Here is a 13128-nt window from a genome sequence, read left to right as displayed (position 1 = left end):
CCTGCAATGCACAAATCTCTGCAACTGACAGGCTACTGCCATTTGATAGGGAGGGAAGGTCCCTTTTATTTATTCAAAGAATTGGAAAGTGCCGGTCCCTGTTACTGCTCTTTATTTATTAATTTCACATGGCCTTACATTTAACGGGAACCTAAACAATTGATTAGTGGGGCAATATTTTTATAGTCCTACAATGCTGTGCAATGGTGCAGATTTATATCTTAGCATCCTCAGGTGAGCTTCCCAATCATCATTTGGGGCTAGGGAAATAAAGAATAAGATGGTGACCCTAAGCTGATTTAGATGTAATGGCAAACCATGTTTTGGTACTGCATGAATGAGGCTGCAAGGACCGTCATATGCACATGTTCCCTTCTTACACTCCTCCCCTCGTGTAGCGCAATATGGCAACACCCACAGTTAGCAGTTGCCAGCCCAGGGATGTAGGTCAAGTACAAATCATAGTCTGGTAGTTTGCTTCAAGCAAACCAAAGCTGTTTAAGTCAATTATGGCTCATTTAGCAGGATATCATAGTTTGGTGTTAGTCTGAATTAGCCCATTGTGTTATTATAATTCATAAAAGCACATTTGCCTTCTCTTCATCTCTCCTTTACTGCTCTCATGGGATAAATACAGTGGTATCTCGAGTTACAAATGCCTCAGGTTACAAACGCTTCAGGTTACAAACTCTGCTAACCTAGAAGAGTTACCTCGAGTTGAGAACTTTGCCCCAGGATGAGAACGGAAATCATGTGCCGGTGGTGCAGTGGCAGCAAGAGACCCCATTAGTGAAAGCACACCTCTAGTTAAGAACAGTTTCAGGTTCTCTGGAACGAATTAAGTTCATAACTAGAGATACCACTGTAGTTACTTTCACCTTCCCATTGCACATGAAATAATTCTCCTAACATGCTTCTCTGGCTCTTCCTCCCATTTCCACCCCACATTAAATTACAAACTTTATCACGCTCATGTCATAAACTTGCTAATTATCACATAAACACTACAGGCTGTGACTTCAATCTTATGCAGATAATTCAGCCACCCTTAAGAAAACCCTTTCATTTCAATGGGACTTTTAACACATTAGGCAACATGTTCCAGATTTGAGCTACGTGAATGGTGGAAGCAAAACGGCAAAATAAGATATAAGGGAGTAATTTCAAACTATTTACAATTAATGCTAATTTTCAAAAGTAGTGAGAGATAAAGGGGGGAAATCTTAGGCTGAACTGGCTTCATATCACATTAAAATAGCTTTTTTTTAAAAAAAACCTTGTTTCCTGCAATGCTTAAGTTTCTTGATCTATGGCACAACTAAATATAGTATTTTACTAATCTCACTGGGGAGCTGGCTAACTGCTCACCCCCTGTGGTAGAAGTCTAAGGAACACATGAAAAACACCCACATTTAAGAAAGACCCCTTCCTAGATCATTAAACAGTAGATAAAAGCCTGAACATTTACATGTGATATATAACGCAATCATTGTGTCAAGAAAACATATGTTTGATTAGTACGCCTCAGGTTCATTAATCGCTGTGTCTGCCTCACAGTGGTGAGCAGAGTTTCCATTGTAGCTACTGCATAGAAAGGGGAAGATACACAGCAGCAAAAAGACTGACAGCTCTACACTCTACCTTGCAGCATTCATAACACGCTTCCGCCTCAAAAAATCTGCATATTAGCCGCAGGAAAATGGATTTAAATACTTATTATAGCACCGAACCTGTCTCTAGAAACTATATAATTTCTACACCATAGTTAGATGTGCAAATAAAGGAAAAGATAAGGTTGCTTCAGGTACTTAGGATAAAAATGAAGCCCGTGCTAGTGCAAGTTGTAAGTTGCACAACCAAGTTAATTAAATCTGCATGCCTATATAAATAGTGCTAAGGATGGAAGAAAAACAGTCCTTAATTTGTGTTGTTACTTCAACCCCTGTGCTATGTCCAAATAGGAGGGGGGAAGCTGAATTAGACTAACCTTGCTTAAAACAAGAGCTGACGGTCAGAGAGATAACCAGGAAGCGGTACAACAGATCAAAGGAAGCTGGGCTGGCAGGAGCAGAGGTACGGACTGTGATTAAAATGATAAATCAATTTTATAGGGCCCAAAACCTTATTATTTACAGAATGGATTTATGAATGAATGGATTCTGACATTAGCAATTCCAGATCACTGGGAAATGCTTTGAAATGCTATACTAGACAGTTATTTAAAATCCAATATGTTTAGCTGTTCATAAAAGTAGTTCAAACAATCTCCAAGGTGGTCTTGTCATGCTGCAGATGATACAACCAGAGTCCCTTGGAGATGGTCGGATCCTGTGGAGCAATGGGAGGAGCTCAAAGAGTTGGAGCTGCAGGACCCTGGGGAGGGTTCTAGCAGGGTAGGGAAGGTGGAATCGCAACCCCCAAAAGTTTCTGATCCCCTGAACAGGGGTCTAGCCGTCTGGGAGATGGGAGAGACTGAGCAGGTGGTCAGAAGAGCATTCCGTCCCTACAGCATTGGATATCTTAGTTTAGCACAACATGCTATACAGCTGCCTCTGGCACTTCCTCAGGTTAGTGAAGATGTTCCCTGTTTAAGTGAGGCAATGGAGAGCAAGTCTGATGCTGAGCTGTCTCTGAGTCCACCTCCTTCTCCATGGACACAGAAACGCCATCACCAGAGGGAACAATCCTCGCGGAGCCAACCAACTCAAAGAAGTGCCCACTTGCTTGCCCTGTCTTGGAACTCTTGCCACAAAATAGCGGTGCCCACCATGCTCTTCAAAGGGAAGGTTTAAGGGGGTGGTGGTGTTGCTTGTTGGATCAATGTGTTAGCTTGCACCTAGCTATATATCTGAACCTCTTATATACTGTATTTTTCACTCCATAAGACGCACTTTTCCCCTCCTAAAAAGTAAGGGGAAATGTGTGTGCATCTTATGGAACAAATGAAGGGGGGCAGGCAGGAAAAGCCCCCAAGAGCCGCACACACACTCCACGCGGCTCTTGCGGGCTTTTCCCCAGGAGGGAGAAGGGACTGACGCCGCCAGTCAGTCCCTTCTCCCTCCTCATAGAAAAGCCCGCAGGAGCCGCACGCTCCTTAAAGGGTGCACGGCTCCTGTGGGCTTTTGCAGGAGGTGGGGGAATTGCCATAGTCGCACGCAGCCTCTCCTGGCGGGAGAGGCTGCGCGGGGCTAAAGAGGAAGCCAAGACAGCGAGAGGGATCCACCCCGCTGGCTGTCTTGGCTTCTGCCATAGACAGCTAAAGAAGCCAAGGCAGCGAGCAGGATGCATCCTGCTCTCTGTCCTGACTTCCTCTTTAGCCGCGTGCAACCTCTCCGGCTGGGAGAGGCTGCGTGCGGCTATGGCAGAAGCCAAGACAGCCAGCGGGATGGATCCTGCTCGCTGCCTTGGCTTCTTTGCCCTTTTGGGGCTGGGGGAGGGGGAAACCGGGGCTTCCCCTGGCATCCCCAAGAAGCTCTGGGAGAATTTTTTTTCTTGATTCCCCCCTCTAAAAACTAGGTGCGCCTTATGGAGCGAAAAATACGGTACCTGCTGGACCTTATAACCTATAGTGTGCCTTATGTACTGATTTGATCATTAAAGCCTTTGGCAGAATTAGAGTGGGGAGTTCCAAGATCCCCCTTCTGCAGTGAGGCCAAGGATATATCTCGACTGAGTTATATCCAGCCCTTCTGCCAATCAGTTCAGGGTGCTGTACATGATTTGCACCTGGCTTCATCCTCCCAACAGCCCTGTTAGGTTGTGGGGATAGTGACTGGACTAAGGTCCCCTGAAATAATGGTATTCCAGGTCTTAATGCAACACGAACTGCTACACCACACCAGCCCTCGTTAAATTTAAATTTAATGTTGCCAAAAATATGGTGTTGGGCATTGTTAATAAACAAAGGGTAGAAAAATGGGCAACATGGGAGCTGTGAAAAAGTACACTTATACTAATTATTCAGAAATATGGACCTCTTTAGTAGTTATGTTGAATGCATATGGAGTCATCTGACAACAGCACAATCATAACTCCTGTCTACTCAGAAATGAGTCCTACTAAATTCAATGGGGCTTACTCCAAGGGAAGGGGGTTAGGATTGCAGCCTTAGATGGTGTACATACAGACAGAACCCTACATTTTATTTAGATTTCACAGCAAAAGAAAAATACAGAGAGGCTGCCAAGAATGTCTAGAGACGTAACACTGATCTCCTAGTCCTTTCATCTTGGGAATAAAAAACAACAACCAAAGAGATAATAGCAAGACCTGTTTCAAAGCCTGCTAATTTTAGGTACGGACAGCATTTCTTTTTGAAAGTATGTATTTCAGCTGAATAATTATGGCAAGCTGAATCCAATATCTGTGAAGAATTAAGGCAGGTTTGGAGAATAAAAAAGAAATCATGTTTGAAATAACATTTTGATTTCTGCGTCAGTGCAAATATGCTTACACCTGCTCTTAATTTTCTTCTTGGTTATGAAAGCTGTTGTTTGCCCAAAATGAGGAGGAGAAAAGACTGTGTGTCGTGCAAGTAAATCCAGAAACATTCAAACCAATGGGCAACTGGTGTTGATCAGTCTAAGTTTTGTTCTTAGAACTGCTGAAAAATATGGTGTTAATTCAATTACAGCCTCACAACATGACACATACAAAACACAGCTATTTCCATCTGTGCAAAGCATCCCTGTTTCATATTGAATATACTGCTGTTTTTTGTGTGCTTACATGTCAGAATGACCTTATTTCCATCAGAAGCTCATCTCTGAAAATCTGCCCTCTGTAAATCTAGATCTCTCACTTCAGGCAGCCCCATTTAATGGTACTTTCTTCCTTCTAATCTGTGTTTCTCGCTACTTTTTCTTTTGAAAAATTACCCTGGAAAATCAAAGTGCAGATTAAACCTGAACAACTAAGCACCAGGCTATGAACAATTGAGTGCCATACTTTTTTTAGTTCTGCTGTAGCAACTCAAGCCTTCTAAACTTCTGGCATCTCTCCAGTGAAAGGTTGGCATCTAACTTTATCAAGGATTTACTTAAAAGAACTTGGCAGGGAGCACAGGCTGCTTTGTTTAGTGCTGGTTACATTATTTTGAGAGGTCCTGACAGCTTTAGAGCTATTTTAAAAAACTAAACAAAAACCAAATGTACTGGTTTTAAAAATAATGTTTGGATTTCTCCAACTAGAAGGCTAGTTGTAGGCTTGTGCTGCAATGTGTAGGATTGTAAAAAATAAGGCAACAGCATTTCATTCATTCAGCCCTATAACTGAGTTTACTTATACATGATCCTGCCATTTCTATGCATCTGCCATTTGCTTTTCCTGTTTGGCAATAGTTAGAACACAAAAACCCTGTATGTCATTTTTGAGACAAAAAATCATGTCAAGTATTACAATGCTTTTAAGTACAAGGAGTTGCTGCTTTTCATAGTGGCAGCAATGGATAGGTAATCTGGATGCCCATTGTCTGCCCTGCTGCCAATTCTCTGATTCTAGAATATTGAAAATAATATTTGTAACTTGACCTTTATTTATCTATTAAAAAGATGCCAAGCTATCTGAATACTTGCAAGCTATAGAGAGCTACTGAAATGCTTCCACAGCAATCATACTGTGGCTTACGATTGTTCACACATTAGGTATCAGCAGAAGGTAGGAAAAACTACTTGGCAAATCCTCCAAGGTTTCAATTGTACTAGGATATGTTTCAATCTGACAGGATTTGTACCAATTCATATTCCATTCTTTTCAGCCCCTGCCTTTTCAGCTCATCATGCTGACTGGGATGATGGAAGTTTGAATCCAGCATTGAACAGAAGAGAAACTTCAGTAAAAAGAGTACAAAATCTTCATGGAACCCACAGGCTGAAAAACATGCATCCCTCAGTGTTCAGTTGTGGCTGGTGTGTGACCTGAGAATCAGATATGTTAAGAGTGAAGTGGGCCAACATTCTGAAGATGTTTAAAAAGTAAACATAACATCAATGTCACAGTTTGCCTGAGGTATCATAGATGACCCCCCCCCCCACTGCAATAAATGCAACATGTGTCCAGCAGAGAACCTGAGGTATCTGACAAAAAATGCCCAAAGGTCTTAGTTTGATAGTCATGCTTGTTTGTACCATTAAGCTTTGGGTAACCTTTTAACAGCTATCTTTTATCTTTTCACTAACTGACTGCTCAGCACAATATCATACAACATACATTAATACCTTGCTGTCATTGCCAAAGGAGACGAAAACAATGTCTTCAGGAGGAAACCAGAATGATACTCTCCTTCTTCTACCTCAAACACAATGTTGGTGCATTGCATAGGGATCTGTCGCATTTGCATAGGGGTATCCATTTGAAAAGCCCAATTCATGAAAACTGAAATGCATGGTGTGCAAAACTGGTGTGTGTAGATTTGAAGTATTCATGTGTTGAGTTCTTCTTGTGGCAGCCTGAACATAAACACGACATTCCAGTGTGCGGATATCAGATGGACCTGGAAATGGAGGAGGTGGGCCAGAGAAGGCAGGACCAGAAAGTCCAGGTCCCTGCCTCACATAGAAATAAAAATATGCATGTTGCTTATTTTTCAGTTCATTAACTTGGGAAAACTATGGTAATTACTCCTTTTGCAGAAGTCTGGATTTCAGAGGGTCAACAGCACTGCTCTGTGATACTTCCTGCTTAAGTTTATCTGTATCGTAAGAAGCAAACAGCACTGAGTTCATGCATCTTTCAAAATCAGTCCAAAGAGATTCACTGTTCTTGTAAACATCTAACAGAACCCGATTTCCTTTCTGAATAGCACCTATTTTTTCAAAGCTAAAGCATGGGGGAAAGATACAACACTGTGTTTAACATATGTCAAATACTACCTTATACTGAAGGTTCTAAAGGGGGAAAAGTTTAGAGCCAGCTGATTGATTAGACAAATGCTCCACAATTTATTTATTTATTCCTGGTATTGGTCATCCTTCTGCTTCTGCTTCATTGACTATGCAAAAGCCTTTGACTGTGTCGACCACAGCAAACTATGGCAAGCTCTTAAAGAAATGGGAGTGCCTGATCACCTCATCTGTCTCCTGAGAAATCTCTATGTGGGACAAGAAGCTACAGTTAGAACTGGATATGGAACAACTGATTGGTTCAAAATTGGGAAAGGAGTACGACAAGGCTGTATATTGTCTCCCTGCTTATTTAACTTATATGCAGAATTCATCATGCGAAAGGCTGGGCTGGATGAATCCGAAGCCGGAATTAAGATTGCCGGAAGAAATATCAACAACCTCAGATATGCAGATGACACAACCTTGATGGCAGAAAGTGAGGAGGAATTAAAGAACCTTTTATTGAGGGTGAAAGAGGAGAGCGCAAAATATGGTCTGAAGCTCAACATCAAAAAAACGAAGATCATGGCCACTGGTCCCATCACCTCCTGGCAAATAGAAGGAGAAGAAATGGAGGCAGTGAGAGATTTTACTTTCTTGGGCTCCATGATCACTGCAGATGGTGACAGCAGCCATGAAATTAAGAGACGCCTGCTTCTTGGGAGGAAAGCAATGACAAACCTAGACAGCATCTTAAAAAGTAGAGACATCACCTTGCCAACAAAGGTCCGTATAGTAAAAGCTATGGTTTTCCCAGTAGTGATGTATGGAAGTGAGAGCTGGACCATAAAGAAGGCAGATCGCCGAAGAATTGATGCTTTTGAATTATGGCGCTGGAGGAGACTCTTGAGAGTCCCATGGATTGCAAGAAGATCAAATGTATCCATTCTTAAGGAAATCAGCCCTGAGTGCTCACTGAAAGGGCAGATCGTGAAGCTGAGGCTCCAATACTTTGGCCACCTCATGAGAAGAGAAGACTCCCTGGAAAAGACCCTGATGTTGGGAAAGATGGAGGGCACAAGGAGAAGGGGACGACAGAGAACGAGATGGTTGGATAGTGTCTTCGAAGCTACAAACATGAGTTTGACCAAACTGCGGGAGGCAGTGGAAGACAGAAGTGCCTGGCGTGCTCTGGTCCATGGGGTCACGAAGAGTCGGACACGACTAAACGACTAAACAACAACAACATTGGTCATCCAGTTAGATGAAGTACAAGGGACTGATAACCTTTCCTCTGTGTGCTAACAGACAAATACACAGCAACATCTATTTGTAAATGCAATCCCACACACCCATGAAAGAAGGCAACTTCCTGACCAGCCTCAGGAATCAAGGCTACTGGCACTGGGTACAAACAACCATAAATTCCACTTTAAACAGCAATGTAATACCTGAAGGGTCTTATAAATCTCAAACTGCAGAACTATGGATGCTTTAACTCTCTAATGCTTTGGTAACATAAAACGTGAGGAGTAATTAAAGAAAATATGGATCACTATACGCATGTACATTACTTGACTTATTAGCTGATTATTCACAATTGATGAACCACACACTGAAAGCTCCACAGCACTCCCTAAGCACACCCTCTGGAAACGACCATCCAAGTAGGAATGGAACCACCACAAAGTACTGCTGCCCACCCCTAACTCAAACAGCAGCTCCAGAAGGATACCATGGTTGATGGTATCAAAAGCCATTGAGAGGTCAAGGAGAATTAACAGGGACACATTACACCTGTCTCTCTCTCCCAGCAGAGGTCATAGTACAGGGCAACCAAAGCAGTTTCTGTGCCAAAACTGGGCCTAAACCCTGACTGAAAATGTTCTAGAATATCAGTTTCCTCCAAGAGCACCTGGATGGAAGACACTCAGAAATCAACAAATGTGAAATAGAAAGAAAGCTGAAATAGTGTGATCTGTTCATAGCCACAATGTTCATGTATGGATTGAATCTTAGGCCAAATTCAGATGTAGCAAAACATTGTAGAACTAGGCCTTCACACAATATAAAAATGTTTTATTTTCCAGATTCAGAAAAGGTGGGCATACTCCACAGAGAATATCACCTGCTTACTAGGTCACAACTTAAAACCACTGACTGAAACTGAATGGCAACAACTGGAACACAAGGTTATCACTTTTTGCTCTTTACACTGTTTTTCCAGACCATGTTGAACCACCTACAGTTATGCAAAAGATCCCAGGCTAGGTAGAGCTTTAGGCTAATCCAGCAACTATCTTCTTACACTCCTGTCACTTTTGAGCTAAGAAGTGATATTGACTTAAGCAGACCTATTCTGAAGTGTGCCAGAGCTGGATGTTACATTTTCTAAAGAACAATAGTGAGAGGTACAAAAAGAACAAACGTAGTAGTTGCACTATATGGCACATTGCATGCATTATACATATGAAAATAATCTCTGCAGGTGGAGAACTGTAAATAATTACTTAACTATTTACAGATTACCACTAGTTTTAACCTCTGAGAAGGTCATACTTCCTGATACTCAAATGAGGGGGAGACGAGAGGAAGGGGAAGGAAACTCTGATAGGTGCTGGTTATACTCCACTTATGAGGTTAATTTGGAGCAAAGGAAATGCAAATGCTGAGCTTCCCATGGATGTCTTCCAAACAAAGAAATACAAATTGCATTTGTGTGCATATCTAAGAACAATTATTGGAAGACTGATTCAATAATGCACTATCTAAGTGCACCAGTTTTAATTTACAGGGGTGGGGGGAAATCAATCAGCCAGAACTCTTTGAAATAAACTTCTACACAAGGCCATCTGTACCCCTCACATCACCATATCTTATTGAATTGATTGCCAGATCAGGTTTATACCTGTACAACTTCAGATACCAGGTTTTGTAGTGAATTACTATAACAGATTTCAGAAGCTCTACTTGGTGAAATCTAATGAATTGGTACTGCAGACCTTTTCTAGAAAATGTTAATTTTATACAGAAAAACCATGGGGATGTGCAGTGTGTGTCCTTGGTCTCTAACATGAAAACTCAGGGCTCCAGCTAACCTAAACAAAAGTTTTGTAGGGATGATGGCTCCCCCCCCCCCCGACACTTCCCCCTGCTTTCCTAGGTAGTGCTACAGAGCTTAGGCTTGGAGCTGTCTGCTAGCCTTAAACCTGAGCACTTTGTTGCTAAATATTGGGGTGAGCATGTTTATCGGTGGAAACAGTGCCCCCCTTTAGCCTCCATACTTTCCTGTATAGTATAGGGATGGCTTTTTTTAACCCTTATTACACTCTCTCCCCAACCCCCACCCCAAAAAACTATAATTCTGACCTCCAGGATACTTACTGTAAAGTTTTGATCAAGTCAATGCACAGAACACCCATGTGTATTTTATGCACATGTTTGTATCATTCACAACTAAAGTGGGAATGCAATCTACCCTCCAAAAAAAGGGGAGGAATGTGAAACCTCACCACAGTACGTTCCATAGGCCCTGCTGCATCTCATTTGACCCTTCGCAACACACTCCAACTAATTTTCCTAGTAAACTATAGCTGGATAGGACAAGTTAAGTAATATTCACTATTAGCTGCCCGGAGCACTTTGAAAAAATGGCCTATAACATTTTTAAAATAAATCATCAACATGTAGAACCAATTCCACTAGATATTTCAATGTAACCAAATGATTTGGGGTATTTTATTTGCACTGTAGCTTTTAAAAAACTTTTTTTTCTGTTTAAGTTATGAAGCAATGAACAAAATTGCAAGTAAACATTAAAATAGCAGCGCTTCTTTTATGTGCAGCTCATTTTGTTTAATAAGCCTCCAAGCAAGTGGCTTAAATAATAATCCTAAACCTGAACAATAAGAATGCTTTATACAGATACTGTAAAATTTGTTAAGTACTTGGCTTCATTAATTTGAACTGAATCAAAGTACAGCGCCGCTCTTTTAATAACAGAGCCCTGTAATAATGGGTAATGAATAATTTAATAGACTTGCCTAGCATGCAGTGTACAGTATGTGTGTCTCAAATATTGATGGCTTGTAACATATGTGTGTTTTACATATATATAATGAATACAGAAAATTAAAGCTCAAATAAAAATACGCATTTTTAAAAGTTATATCTTCTAGTTGGACATTGGAGACTGTCCAATTAGGTTTTAAAAAATCAATATACTTATTCTTATTATAGTAAACAATGCCTCTTGGGAAGTAGTTTTTTATTGTTTAGTTAATGTTTTTGAAATATGGAATGTGTACACTCAATTGTCAGTGTGGAACAAAGATGTGTTTATAATTAAGAAATAGACATTTTAATGTTTATTGTTCTCAGCACACAGGAACTAATAATTTGTCTAAAGAAAAACCACAGACAACTCTGAGGCATTCAAGGAGTATGAAATAAGCGCCATCCTGGTCAATGCACTATTTTCTACTCTGGTAAACCTGTGTGATATAACTAACCTGTAAAGCAAAAAAAGGCTTTTAAGATCTTGAACAGAAAGCGCTTTCTGTAGTGAGATGGTGAAGAGACTGGTGATAGGCACTTGACAGCCCACTAAGACATTTCCCACAGAGATTCTGTTCAACACTCTCCTCAGTGCTCAGTGATCCAGCACAGAGCTTCATGCTCATTCCAAAAACTCAGGCAGCCAAGGTATTAAGCTGAACTGAACAAAAGGGGTGCGGGTAGGAAGCCAAAATCACCAGTTTCTTGATACACTGAAGAAATAAGTGGGAATTAGAGAGAATATCTACTGAAGTTCATGTAGAATGACCAGCAGCAACCTGGGCAAAAAAGGAAACAAGGATTCTATTTTTCAAGACCAATCAAGAATTGGGGGGGGGGGGCAGAGAGGGGGGCAAGTAGATAGGAAAAGCACAAACAATCAGTGCCTAGTAACTGTATCTTACAGCTAAGGAAGTAAGCAAGTTGGTGAAAATGTTACTATAAATTGTGTTTTCTCTAATGAAAATAAAGCACTGAAAGCAATTCAACAAGATGTGAAAGAAAGATGTAAGAGATAATGAAAACTTTTGAGGATTGAATTTCCTTTCATCAAGATTTGTCTGATCCTACTATATGCAGATGAACTGAGGGACACAAGATATCCACCTCTAACTGGCACGGCGACTCAGTTAGGGCAAGCTTTCAATGTTTCTATTTCCTAGCGCCAAGAAAGCCTGAAAGTATATAACTGGTTTTTTTTTAACAGAAGCTATAATGTGAGTGTTAGCAAGTACAAGATCTGATTTCCTTCCTTTGGTTTTAAACGGGTTCTCTTTTCTTTTTGCAAACTTCAAACTGTCCGCCAGAACACATCAGGAGCCACTTTTAATTATTCACCACCACCTCAAAGTTTAAAAAGTAGCTTTAGGTTGGTTAGAAAAATAAAAGAATCCCTGCTGCACAAGCAAACACATTTTTGAAATAAAAGGGGCTAGTTAGATACATGCCAATACTTCTTATGATGGAAATATTTAACTAATAAGTATACATTCCCCTTCTGGGTTAGGTACTTGAAAAGATGATAGGGCAGCTTCAGGCATGCTTGGATCTGTGTCTAGGCCTGGTGGGGGAGAAATGGCCTTGGTTGTCCTAGCTGATGATCTTCATTGGAAGAAGGGCAGGGGAGTGTGAGCCTGCTGAAATTTATTGGCTTTTCAGCGCTTTCAATATCACTGACTGTGGTATCTTCTTGGACTCCCTGAGGAGATGGGGTGCAGTGTTTTTCTGTGGTTCTGCTCTTATTTCCAAGGGTGGCTCCAGAGAATAGCACTGGGTGACTTCTGATGGAAAGTGTTGTGAGAAGTTGGTTCCATATACAGAAGTTGTAGGAATGAATTGTTTTTGACCAGGTTGCACCTGCCTTCAAGTTGTTTAGTTTGGGGGTGCTCTTTGAACCATCACTGTCACTTCAGGCCCATGTAGCCTGCATGGATAAAGAAGTACCTATGCCTTGTTTCAGCTGGTGCACCAGCTGCAGCCATTCTTCAGTAAGGATACCATGGCTATGGTCACTCATGCTCTGACAACCTCCAAGGTGGACAACTGTAACGTGTTCTACATCAGGCTGTCCTTGAAGATGCTCCAGAAATTGCAATTAGTGCAAAACGTGCTTGTAGGAGTAGCAGGCCTAGTACATAAAACCCACATTTAAAAACAAGTTGACTGGTTGTCATTTTGTCCTCCAGCCCAAGTCAAGGTGCTTACACTTTAAAGACCTGAATGGCTAGGCGCGAGGTATATAAGCGAGGTG

At 41.3% G+C, this 13128-nt stretch overlaps 1 protein-coding gene across 4 annotated transcripts in view; it reads right to left on the bottom strand.

Annotated features, from left to right (window-relative positions):
• The window catches only part of STAU2 (staufen double-stranded RNA binding protein 2), a 154110-nt gene that overhangs the window by 66117 nt on the left and 74865 nt on the right, over window positions 1–13128 (bottom strand). The window lies entirely within an intron of this gene.

This window comes from Podarcis erhardii (assembly GCF_964252035.2).
Source record: "Podarcis erhardii genome assembly, chromosome: 8".
Classification (NCBI taxonomy): Eukaryota; Metazoa; Chordata; class Lepidosauria; order Squamata; family Lacertidae; genus Podarcis; species Podarcis erhardii.
This window is presented reverse-complemented; position numbering and strand designations above follow the sequence as displayed.